The sequence below is a fragment of the Vulpes vulpes genome, chromosome 1 (assembly GCF_048418805.1).
Source record: "Vulpes vulpes isolate BD-2025 chromosome 1, VulVul3, whole genome shotgun sequence".
NCBI classification, from domain to species: Eukaryota; Metazoa; Chordata; class Mammalia; order Carnivora; family Canidae; genus Vulpes; species Vulpes vulpes.
This window is the reverse complement of record NC_132780.1, coordinates 131776196-131788337: the sequence shown is the minus strand read 5'-3', so window position 1 is coordinate 131788337 and position 12142 is coordinate 131776196. Positions and strand designations below refer to the sequence as shown.

General features: G+C 42.0%; 1 long non-coding RNA gene across 1 annotated transcript; it reads left to right on the top strand.

The window, feature by feature from the left end:
* The first annotated feature begins 268 nt into the window (after window positions 1–268).
* Window positions 269–2251, top strand: LOC140594714 (uncharacterized). The gene is made up of 2 exons (XR_011995876.1): window positions 269–1227; window positions 1587–2251. It is a non-coding gene; the product is annotated as an uncharacterized lncRNA (long non-coding RNA).
* The last annotated feature ends 9891 nt before the right edge of the window (window positions 2252–12142 follow it).

Here is a 12142-nt window from a genome sequence, read left to right as displayed (position 1 = left end):
AGGGTCTGGAGAGCTTCCAGAACTCTCTGGATAGCAGAGCTCAACCTTCTTCTGGTTTTGGTTTTTATTTTGGTCTTTCTTTCTTTCTTTCTTTCTTTCTTTCTTTCTTTCTTCTCTTTTTTTCTTTCAAGATTCATTTGAGAGAGAGGAAGAGAGCACGAGTGGGAAAGGGGCAGAGGGAGAGAGTATCCAAGCGTGCTCCCACTGAGCCCCAAGCACCCGCTGGGGCTTGGCCTCATGAGCTGTGACATCATGACCTGAGCCAAATCCACAGAGGGATGCTTAATGTACCGAGCCACCTAGGCGCCCCGAAAGTGGACAAACTTCTGAGCTTTGTCAGTTCTTGCCTTTCTCACAGCTGGAGTTCTGTGTAAGCGCTCCACGGGTCAGGGTCCCAGGCCTGGGACTGACCCGTAGGTTTTTAGGGCAGCTGCCCACTGCCACTGTCTTTTTTTCATTCCAGAGGCACAAAAAGGATTTGCCTGCCAGGTCCATCCCAGCCTCAGAGTATGTTATGCCCCTCAGAGCATATTTCTTGGACTTCTCTCGAATACAGGGAATCAGTCTTTAGTTCCTTTTATCACTATAATCCTGTCATCAGAATGATTTAATTAGATTAAATTTGGAGGGCTATTAAGGTGAAAGATTCGCATCTGGAGTTTCTCAGTCGTCCTCCCCCCCCCCCCCCCCCCCATATTTCGTAGTTAACAAAAGAAGTCTCCCAGTATAAATGTTGGAAAAAGTATGTACGAATGGATGGAGTTGAAATCCAACCTTGATATGAAAATGTGGCAGAAAAGAGATTCCCAGGGTATCTGGAATGCCAGAAACATAGCCCAGGCTTTCTACCCGTTTTCTGTATTTCTCTGGTGATCAGCAGAAAAACCTTCATCTGAGAAGGTTATTTTAGGTTAGCGTGGACAGCAAGATAGTGGGAAGCTGGGAAGTCTACAGTTGGTCATGGGAAGATAGGAAAGAAGGAAGCAAATGGAATATCTAGAGCCAGTGAGAAGGAGCCAAGGGGCAGGAGCAAGGAGGAGGACAGTTTGCCTGCCTCCTTGAAATTAGGGGGTTCATCAGCAGAGTTGCCCTCATACCCTGATTCCTTAACATGCTGACCCTTTTTCTTGCCCATAAATAGGATTTTCAGTCTATAAAACTGAAGCAGTAAGCTATTTGGAAAGTGGGGAAGCCTTGTCTATCTGGACTGGACAAAACCATAGCCAGGTACGTGCAAGAAGGCCTTTGGGACCCCTGTCTTGTTTGCCTTCAACTTATACCCATTATAGTAGTAATTCTAAAGGCTTGTTAAGAATTAGGTTCATCCCAGTTAATTTTCTCCTCCTGGTTTATTTTATTTTATTTATATAGTTTGGTTTATTTTACTATTACCAATGACTATCCAAGCCTTTTCCCTCAGCACTGAACTCTGGTTCAGAGTCACTATGAAGGAAGACTTAAGATGGATTTCTTCCCACCCTCCTCAGGTCCCAGTGGATTTAAGATTTCTAAGTGAGCAGAGTGTAGTAGCATTTAAAGGTTTTCTTTTCATATGTTGTTAATTAACTTTTTTTTTTTTTTTTAAGTAACCTATGCCCAACATGGGGCACAAACTCAGGACCATGAGATCAAGTCACATGCTCTGCTGACTGAGCCAGCCAGGTATTCATAGCACTTACAGTTTTTATGTGTTCTATTTAGAATCTGCATTTTCATTTTTCTTCAGAAATGGAGGCAGAGTAGAGAATGGGACTTTGGATCTGGACCCCCTCAAATTCTCAGAACCCTCATGTTCAAATAAGCACCAATCTGAATCTGGCCCCTATTCTGACTTTGGACTGAGAAAAGGTCTCGGTGATGGCAGTGGGACCTCCAACCCTCCTTCCTCACCTCTGTCCTCTTAGTGAAATTACTGGGACTTCTCATCCCAGTGAACAGGAAGAGGACAGACTGTTTTGCCTATAGAAGGTGAAGACCTTTCCTGGTTGCTTGAAGGGCCAAGAGCCCATTCCTGTTCAACTTCTGGTTGCTGGGGCTTGATCCCTGGCCCCAGTGTAGGATTGATGCACTCCCTATGACTCAGCTTGGGTCAGTCCTCTTACAGATTTGCTAAAAGCAAAAAGAATAACTTCAACCACCAGACATTGAAACAGTTGGTGCTTTATTGCTGATAAAATTAATTTAAACATTTGATTGTTAAATTCTCTTTAAAAACAAAATCCAATAAAGCCAGTGTTTTTATTCCTTTTTATCTCCATGCTCTTATGAATAGACAAGGTTGCCAGTAATGAACCTCTTCCTGGCTTAAGAATGAAAAATCACACCTTCCAAAAAAACCTACCATATCTATTGAAATAGTGCTACTGGGACTACAAATTATTATTATTATCATTTTAAAGATTTTATTTATTTAGATCAAATGTGTGCAAGTGGGGGGAGGGGCAGAGGGAGATAGAATATCAAGCAGACTCTGAGCTTGAGCATAGAGCCTGATGTGGGGCTCGATTTCATGACCCTAAGATCACTATCGGAGCTGAAATCTAGTGTTGGACACTCAACTGACTGTGCCACCCAGGTGCCCCTCAGGATTACAAATTAAGTAACCAATCAGAATTGTCGATATTAAAGTCTTTAAAATTTACAGACTTTGAAGATCACTTTCGCAGGATGTAGTAACAGTGTCTGAAGTCCAGGAGTTTGAAAGACTCCTTAAAAATAACCTCAGCAAGAACACTTTCGGGACATTGTATGGTGCTTGCTTTTCTGCAGCTGTAGGAGAAGAGAGAAATATTTTTTCCTCCCGATTTTGCTGAGACTTTTTTCACTGGTAGTTGGGAAGTTCTGTAGTTTCAAAGCCAGACTTGGGATTCTGTTAATTAGTACAGGAGGAGGGAAGAGAGAGGCAAATTTAAGAAGCTAAAAATTTACAACATAGGAAAAGGGCTGGGTAGGATAATTGTCAAACAGACTATGGGAATGTAATGGAGTCTGTTTTCCATCTGTAGAATGCAGAAGACACTTGTTAGGTAGAACATGCATCAAATTTAAGTCCCAGCTGGTGTCAACTATGGACGTGGTCTTGGGCCTGAAATCATGGCCTCCTGTCATTATTGTACCTGTGGCTTCTGACATTATATTGCAGCTGTAACCCCTGGAGTCCAGTGGGAAAAGGGAAACAGAGGTTCACTGGTGGCATAGACTCTGACCCTGCTGAGTTCAGATGGAGCTGCTACTCAGAATAGCTCCCTCCCTCCCTTCCTCACTGAGGCTGGGGTGGTGTCAGGGATCCCTGGAGGGACGAGGGACTGAGAGATCAACTAACCTTTCCTGCTGAAACACTTTTCACTCTATCAGCTCTGGGAACCTGGGCCCTCATCCTGGTTGTAAAGCCTCTCTGCTTTCAGTCCAGGGGTTTCAGAGATGAAGATCCCAAACTCTTGTGGGTAGTAAGCCCTTGAAATAGGTCTTCTGGGTTATTTTCTAGTACACAGTGGTTTGAAAAGAGTGGTTTCTTCCTGCCACGTAAGTAGATAGTTTTCAGGTGAAGAGCTGGAATTTACCCAAGGCCTCAGGGAATGCTTTGATTTTAATTGGGTAGCTGCATATCCCAGTTTGTTTGAGGCATTTCCAGTCAAGACCTAGTGTCCTGGTGTAATTATGAATAGCATTCCCTTCCACTCTCAGAGGTAAGAAGTATCCCCATTGTGACAACAAATCATATGGTCCCTGGAGTTCTAAGGCAGCTCACATTTGCTGAAGGATTAGTTCCTACTCTCTGAATTCCCTCTTCAGTCGTTCAGGCCGGAATCAGTCAGACTGACTTGCCTACAGGCCCCTCGACAGGCAAGCTTTGGAATCTCTCTCTTACCACAGGTAGGTCATACAGTTGATTTCCATCATTAATACAGCCTCTGGCATGTGAGTATGGGAACTGTAGGTTGCTGTGTGCTTTAACAACTTCCTCCCTGAGGGAACACTGACAAATATTTGAAACCCAGTCATAAACACCCTAAAGAGAATGAAGCATTGACTGGAGTGGCTTATTAACAACCTCTAAAATCCCCATCACTTTAAATTCTTTTCTGTGAGACTTTTTTGTTGTTGTTGGAAGATTTTATTTATTCATGAGACAGAGAGAGTGCCATGGGGAGACTGATTGGGATTCGATCCCAGGACCCTGGGATCATGAGCTGAGCCCAAAGCAGACGTTCAACCACTGAGCCACCAGGTGCGCCTTCTGTGGATACTTTTTAATGCACGGTTCAGGCAGCTCCAGGGCAGATGTGCTGTTGGGCCAGTGCAGGCTTTTAAAATAAGCTGGGCACCTGGCTGGGTCAGGCAGCAGAGCATGCAACGCTAGATATAGGGGTTGAGAACTCGAGCCCTCCGGTAGGTGAAGAGATTACTTAAAAATGAAATGTTTAGGGGCACCTGGGTGGGTCAGTTCGTTAAGTGTCTGGCTCTTGATTTCAGCTCAGGTCATGATCTCAGGGTTGTGAGAACAGGCCCTCCAAGCTGGGCATGGAGGCTGATGGAGAGTCTCTCTTTCCCTCTGCCCCCGCCCCCCCACATACTCTCTCTCTCGCCCTGTCTCACAAAAAAAAAAAAACTTTAAAAAATAAATACAGTGTCTGGGTGGTGCAGTTGGTTGAGCATCCAACTCGATTTTGACTCAGGTTGTGATCTCATGGGTTGTGGGATCAGCCTCCTCGCTCAGCACAGAGTCTGCTTGAGTTTCTTCCTCCCTCTCCCTCTACCCTCTCCTCACCTTGTGTGCTTCCTCTCAAATAAATAAATCTTTAAAATATATATGTAGGGACGCCTGGGTGGCTCAGCCGTTGAGCGCCCACCTTCAGCTCAGGGTGTGATCCCAGAGTCCCGGGATTGAGTCCCACATCGGGCTCCCTGTATGGAGCCTGCTTCTCCCTCTGCCTATGTCTCTGCCTCTGTGCGTGTGTGTATGCATCTCATGAATAAATAAATAAAATCTTTAAAAAAATATATATGTATATATATTTAAAAATAAATAAAATCTTTTAAAAAATATATATATTGAGCTACTTTTGGGGAGTCTTACCCTCTCTGGGGAGCTATAGGGTCCCCCCCCCCTTATCAGATTCCCAGCTGCTTCACTCACATTTACATTTCTTCCTTGGTGCCTAGAGACTGGGGAATTTGTGAGCTCAGCCCTCAATTTCCCTTTCTACCTCTGTTAGCTGTTCACAGTGGAAAGAACTGAAAGCACCTATGGGCTTCTTAGGCTGACTTTACAAGGAGAGTCCCCACAGGTGAGACAGGCCTGGTCCTCAAGTACATAACCCCATACTCGCAAGAACTTCAGAGCAAATAGCCAACCTTTACTAAACAATTTCCACTTGCCAGGGACTGTTCTAAGGGTTTACGTGTTCTAGTAACCTAAGGGCTGGGTGCTTTTGTCCCCATTTATAGGTAAAAAAACCCAGCACAGACACGCTGCTTAACTTCCCTAAGGTCATATGAGTGAAAATTGAGAAAAAAAATTATTGCTGCTTATTTTCTGATTATAGAAGTAATTATTGTTCAGTTATAGAAAATTTGGAAAATACAGAAAAATAAGACCTAAATTTATAAAACTACAGAATAAAACAGATCATCTCTAATTGTACCCTAAGGCATAACCCTATGCTTAGTAAAATTCTACCAGGTTTTTTTTTTACCTCTTGAGTAGGTTTTTAAACATAGCTGGGATTATTTGATGCATCTGTTTTATAACCTGATTTTTTATATGCCCTCTATTTGTGGATATTTTCCTGTTGCAATAATCTACTTTTACATCATGTTTTTTAATGGCTGCGTTGTCTTATACATATGCACTATAATGAATTTTATTCTTAACCAATTCCCTATTGTTGGACATTTATGTAACTTCCAAGCTGTTATAATTAGCCAGCATGTGAATTTACAATGAGAAATAAATCTGGCAAGCGAACAAGACTATTTCTGCAAGTTGGGCACACATCTTTTCCCTATAAAAAGGATATAGAAAGTCAAATTATATCATAGAATTAAAAAAAAAGGGACATTGATCTTAATAACCCCTATCAGCAAGCTACGTGGTAGCCTGTTAATATAGATTTGAAGATGTTTGAATAAGATTGTCTATATCACAGCTTTCCAAGTTACATCAAAGACAAAGCCCAAATCACGCACATCGGGGTCTTCTGATCCTCACCTTTAAATCTAGCCTGAGGTGCGTGAGTTTGCAAGTGATTAATCTTGTCTTTCCTTCCACTCTTTGGGTCCTGAGTGCCTGTTCTCATCCCCATGGTCTGGCACCTGAATATTTTCACAGTTGTCCATCATGTGTACATGCTGCCTCGTCATCTTTCCCCCACCCCCATAATTTACATCTCATTGCCTTGTGTGGGGAGAATCCATGTGTTTGTAACATCTAAGTATTTGATTGATAAGATTTGTATTCACTTTATACACTTAGATGAGTACACAGATTAGTGGGAACTTATTCAATACCCTTTACTTCAAGCAGAGACTTTGTTTATTGCTATGTAGTCCTTCCAAAAAAATTTTCCCCCACACCTCCTATGTGCCACATCCTGTTCTAGATGCTTGAGATCATCAATGAACAGAAAAGATAAAAATTCCTTCCCTCATGAATTTATGTGTAAGTGAGTCAGATGTGGGCATTATTGAATTTCACTGGGTGGCATCAATATGCTAGTATCTACAGAGCCACTCTCATGTTACAGTTTTAGTTTAGTTTGAATTTTGCCAATTTGGATTGTTATATACACATTTTAACTTTAGCTGTATTCAAAAGACAGCTTAGTGTGTGTGTGTGTGTGTGTGTTTTAGTTCTTGAAATGTTCTTATATACAGAGTGTGGAGAGCCGTGCAAGAAGGAAAGGGAGAGAAGGGAGTGCACACAACAGGAAGCTGCATTGCTTCCTTTTTAAATGTGTGTGTTTCAACATTTTCCCCTTAATGGAGGGATCCTGGAAGGCCCTACCTACTTCATTTAGTTTTGCTGTGCTGGCTCAAGTGTTTTTTGAGCTGCCTTTGCAATGGATACATATATGTGAGCCTGAAATGTGACTAGTCTTTATCTCTTAAGGATCCTTTTATTTTAAAATGTAGCCAAAAGTTATTTAGTAAATCTGAAAACCAAGGACTTACTCAAGCCAGTGAGTAGATGTTTAATCAAAAATATGTGATGTGAGCTGGAAGTTTTTTGAACCTTAGAAGTAAAGGGTGTGCAAATTACACTCCATTTGAGGTCTCTTGTCACCATTAGTCAAGCAAGGTCTCATTTACTTTATTCCCTATTTTCTCATCAGCCCACACCCAAAAGTAGACAATTCCTTTTTTTTGAAAAAAAATTATTTAAATAATATTATATTAAATTTAATATAATATATATTTAATATATTAGTATTATATTAAATAATAAATAATTAAATTTATTTAAATATTAAATAATAAATTTATTTAAATTATCTGTACTGGGACGCCTGGGTGGCTCAGCGGTTGAGCGTCTGCCTTCAGCCTGGGGCGTGATCTTGGAGTCCTGGGATCAAGTCCCGCATCGGGCTCCCTGTGTGGAGCCTGCTTCGCCCACTGCCTGTGTCTCTGCCTCTCTCTCTCTCTCTCTCTGTGTGTCTCTCATGGATAAATAAATAAAATCTTTTTTAAAAAATGTGTTTCTGTTAGTAGGAAAGAAGAGAGAGGTGTTTATAGGTGACTAGCAGCCTCTGACAGAGTGCTCAGATCACATTGAAGCAGCTTTTTGAAAACTGTCCTGTTAATTGTCGCAGTTCATTTTTGGTAAGAAAGAATGATTTCCACTGCCTACCCTTTATAGAAATTTTTTCTGAGGATGTTCTCAGTAAAACCAAAATAACTTTGTAATATATATGAAGTGATGGCCCTTGTCACTATTCCCAGATGCAGATTCTCTCTACTAGAGTTTTCCCACTCTGATTTGTGAAATAAGAGACCATGGCGGAGGGCTGGAGGGGCAAAGATGGGCTAAGAGACTAACTCTCTTGCTTAGCTTTGCATATTTATTCTGCCTTTTACATTCAGCCTGTGATGCTGTTCTAACTCCAGATGCAAACATCTAAGATCCTATGAGATATGCCATTTCAAAATTAAAAAAAACTAAGAAATCTCCAAAATCCCAATCCAAATGTAAACAGTATTCTTGAATTGTAGGCGTTTTCTGTGCAAAAAGTTTTTTAGAAAGTTTTTAAAAATTGAAAGTCATCCAAAAATACACAAAATACTCCTACAATTAGGGATGCTTGCCTGGCTCAATTGATTAAACATCTGCCTTCTGCTCAAGTCATGATCTCAGGGTCCTGGGATGGAGCCCCGTGAGGAGCCCCCATCAGGCCCCTCCCTTCTGAACAGCGAGAAGGGAGCTCCCTTCTGAACAGGGAGTCTGCTTCTCTCTCTCACTCTGCCTCTCCCTCTGCTGCCCTTCCTTGTGCTCTTGCTATTTCACACACGCTCTCTCTTTCTCAAATAAATAAACTAATAAATAAAATACTCATACAATTAAAACCAAACAACTCCATTAATCAACGAGCCAAGCAAGGATATGGAGAAAGGGGAGCCCTCTTCACTGTTGGTAGGAATGCAAGCTGGTGCAGCCACTCTGGAAAACAGTATGGAGGTTCCTCGAAAAGTTGAAAATAGAGCTACCCTGCAATCCAGAAATTGCACTACTAGGTATTGACCGCCAAAATACAAATGTAGTGATCCAAAGGAGCACATGCATCCCAGTGTTTATAGCAGCAATGTCCACAATAGCTAAACTATGAAAAGAGCCCAGATGTCCATCGACAGATGAATGGATAAAGAAGATGTGTATCTATATACAATGGAATACTATTCAGCCATCAGAAAAAAATGAAATCTTGCCATTTGCAACAACATAGATGAACTAGAGAGTATTATGCTAAGAGAAGTCAATCAAAGAGACAATTATGATCTCACTCATGAAATTGAAGAAACAAAATAGGATTATAGGGGAAAGGAGGGAAAAATAAAAAGATGAAATCAGAGAGGGAGATGAACCATAACAGACTCTTTTTTTTTTTTTTTTAAGATTTTATTTATTCCTGAGATACACACAGAGAGAGAGTCAGAGACACAGGCAGAGAAAGAAGCAGGCCCCTGCAGGGAACCCAATGTGGGACTCAATCCCGGGACTCCAGGATCACGCCCTGAGCCAAAGGCAGACACTCAACCACTGAGCCACCCAGGCGTCCCAGAGACTCTTAATCATAGGAAACAAATAGGGTTGTCGGAGGGGAGGGGAGTGGGGGCTCGGGTAACGAGTATACACTATATGTTAATTGAATTTAAATAAAATTCTATTTTATCAAAAAATGCATAAAAGTACTTTGTAAACAATAAATCACTATACAAAAGTATGGACAGTAGGGCAGCCTGGGTGGCTCAGCGGTTTAGCGCCGCCTTCAGCCCAGGGTGCGATCCTGGAGTCCTAGGATCGAGTCCCACATTGGGCTCCCTGCATGGAGCCTGCTTCTCCCTCTGCCTGTGTCTCTGCCTCTCTCTCTCTCTCTCTCTGTCTCTCATGAATAAATAAATATTTTTTAAAAGTAGTTAAAAAAAAAGGGCCAAGGACTTGAGTAATAGACATTTCTCCCAAAGAAGATATGCAAATAGCAGAATAAGCACTGGAAAAGATGCTCAGTATCACTAATCATTAGGGAAATGCAAGTCAAACCCACAGTGAGATGCCACTTCATACCCATTACAATTACTATTACCAGAAAAAACAAACTACAAATGTTGGTGTGAGGCTATGGAGAAATCACAACCCTTGTGCATTGCTGGTGAGAATGTACAATGGTGCAGCCACTATGAAAATGTCATGGCAGTTCTTCAAAACAATTAGAATTACCATATGACCCAGCAACTCTACTTCCTGGTATATTTCCAAAAGAATTGGAAATAGGAACTCTAGTTATTTGCACACCCATGTTTATAGCAGCATTAGTGATAATAACCAGAAAGTGGAAGCAACCCAGGATCCACCCCACCTGTGGGGGACTGGAGAAATGAAACGCAGTATCTGTACACTGGACTGTTACTCAGACTTTTAAAGGAAAGACATCTGACCATGCTACTACAATGGGGATGAGCCTTGAGGACATTATATTAGTGCAGTAAGACAGTACAGAGGACAAATACTGTTTGACTCCACTTAAGTACCTTGAGGAGCCAAATTTTTTTTTAAGATCTTATTTATTTATTCATGAGACAGACAGGGAGAGGCAGGCTCCATGCAGGGAGCCTGACGTGGGACTCGATCCTAGGACTTGGGAATCATGCCCTGAGCCAAAGGCAGACGCTCAACCACTGAGCCACCCGGGAGTCCTGAGGAGCCAAATTCTTAGAGAAGGAAAGTAGAACAGTGCTTGCCAGGGGCTGGGAGGAAGTTATTTAATGGATATGGAGTTTCAGTTTGGGTAGATGAGAGATGAGAAAAGTTCTGGAGATGGATGTTGGAGATGGTTGCCCAGCAGCTGGAATGTCCTTAATGCTACCTAGCTGTATGCTTAAAAATTACTACAATGGTAAATTTTATATTCTATACATCATACCACAACTTTTTTTTAAGAGTGGTTGAAAAAAAAATGAGTGGTTGAGGGACACCTGGGTGGCTCAGTCGGTTAAACATCTGACTCCTGGTTTCACGCTCAGGTCATGATCTCGTAGACCTTGAGACCAAGCCCCGTGTTGGGCTCTACATGGGCTCCGCGCTCAGTGGAAAGTATGCTTGAAGATGGTTTCCCCTGCCCCTTCTCTGACTGTCTCTCTCTCCCTCAAACAAATAAATCTTTAAGGGGCACCTGGGTGGCTCTGTTGGTTAAAGTGTCTGCCTTCTGCTCAGGTCATGATCCTAGGCTTCTGGGATTCAGCCCCACTCCGGGCTCTCTGCTCCCTGCAGGGAGCCTGCTTCTCCTTCACCCTCTGCCTGCCGCTCCCCCTGCTTGTGCTCTCTCTCTCTCTCTCTGTCAAATAAATAAAATCTTTAAATCAACCAATCAGTCTTTTTAGAAAGTGGTTGCTGGCAGCCAGGGTGGCTCAGCAGTTTAGCGCCTCCTTCAGCCCAGGGCCTGATCCTGGAGACCTAGGATAGAGTCCCATGTCAGGCTCCCTGCATGGAGCCTGCTTCTCCCTCTGCCTGTGTCTCTGCCTCTCTCTCTCTCTCTCTCTCTCTCTCTCTCTCTCTCTGTGTGTGTGTGTCTCTCATGAATAAATAAATAAAATCTTTAAAAAAAAAAGGAGTGGTTGCTGGTTGGGCTCAGCCATGAGAAAGTTTTGTTGGGGTTCTTTCAGCCTGAGTGCCATAGAGCAAAGCCATAGCCCGCCACAGCCCTTCTATAACATGAGTGAAAAATAAATCTTTGCTATTGTTTAAAAAATCAAGAAATACATTTTATGTTTATATATTACTTAGCATAATAAAAGAATTTGAGAGAAAATGTTTTTCATAAAGCTCTTTGTGTAAAAATGTGGAAAGTGAATGGATACCTTTTTTAATCCTTTTTTGAAAGAATTTAGAATAAAATCCAGATTTTAGGTAAGCATATATGTTTTTGGTTTTATTTATTTACTTATTTTAGAGATTTTATTTATTCATGAGAGACACAGAGAGGCAGAGACATAGGCAGAAGGGGAAGCTAACCTTCCCACAGGGAACCCAATTCAGGACTCGATCCCAGGACCCTGGGATCACGACCTGAGCCAAAGGCAGCTGCTCAACTGCTGAACCATCCAGGTGCCCCAAGCATATGTGTTTTTTAAAAGGATCAAGCAAAATCTTGGTTTTCCACTTATAGCACCTTACTACATCATGAAACATCTCCAGGTCTTTCCATGTAAGTCTACTCTGTGCTCTTTATAGCTCATGGATTTCACAGCAGAGACATGCCATATCCATCTGACCAATGGAGATTTATTATTTGTGATACTTTTAGCTGTTTACTTATTTAGTGGCCCAAGTTGAGATGGTTAGGGTACATGTGGGAAGATTTTTAAATTCTAGGGTGAAGCCTACTTGTCTTCCACACGAGGGATGCTGGGTACTTACTGTCCATTGTTGCCT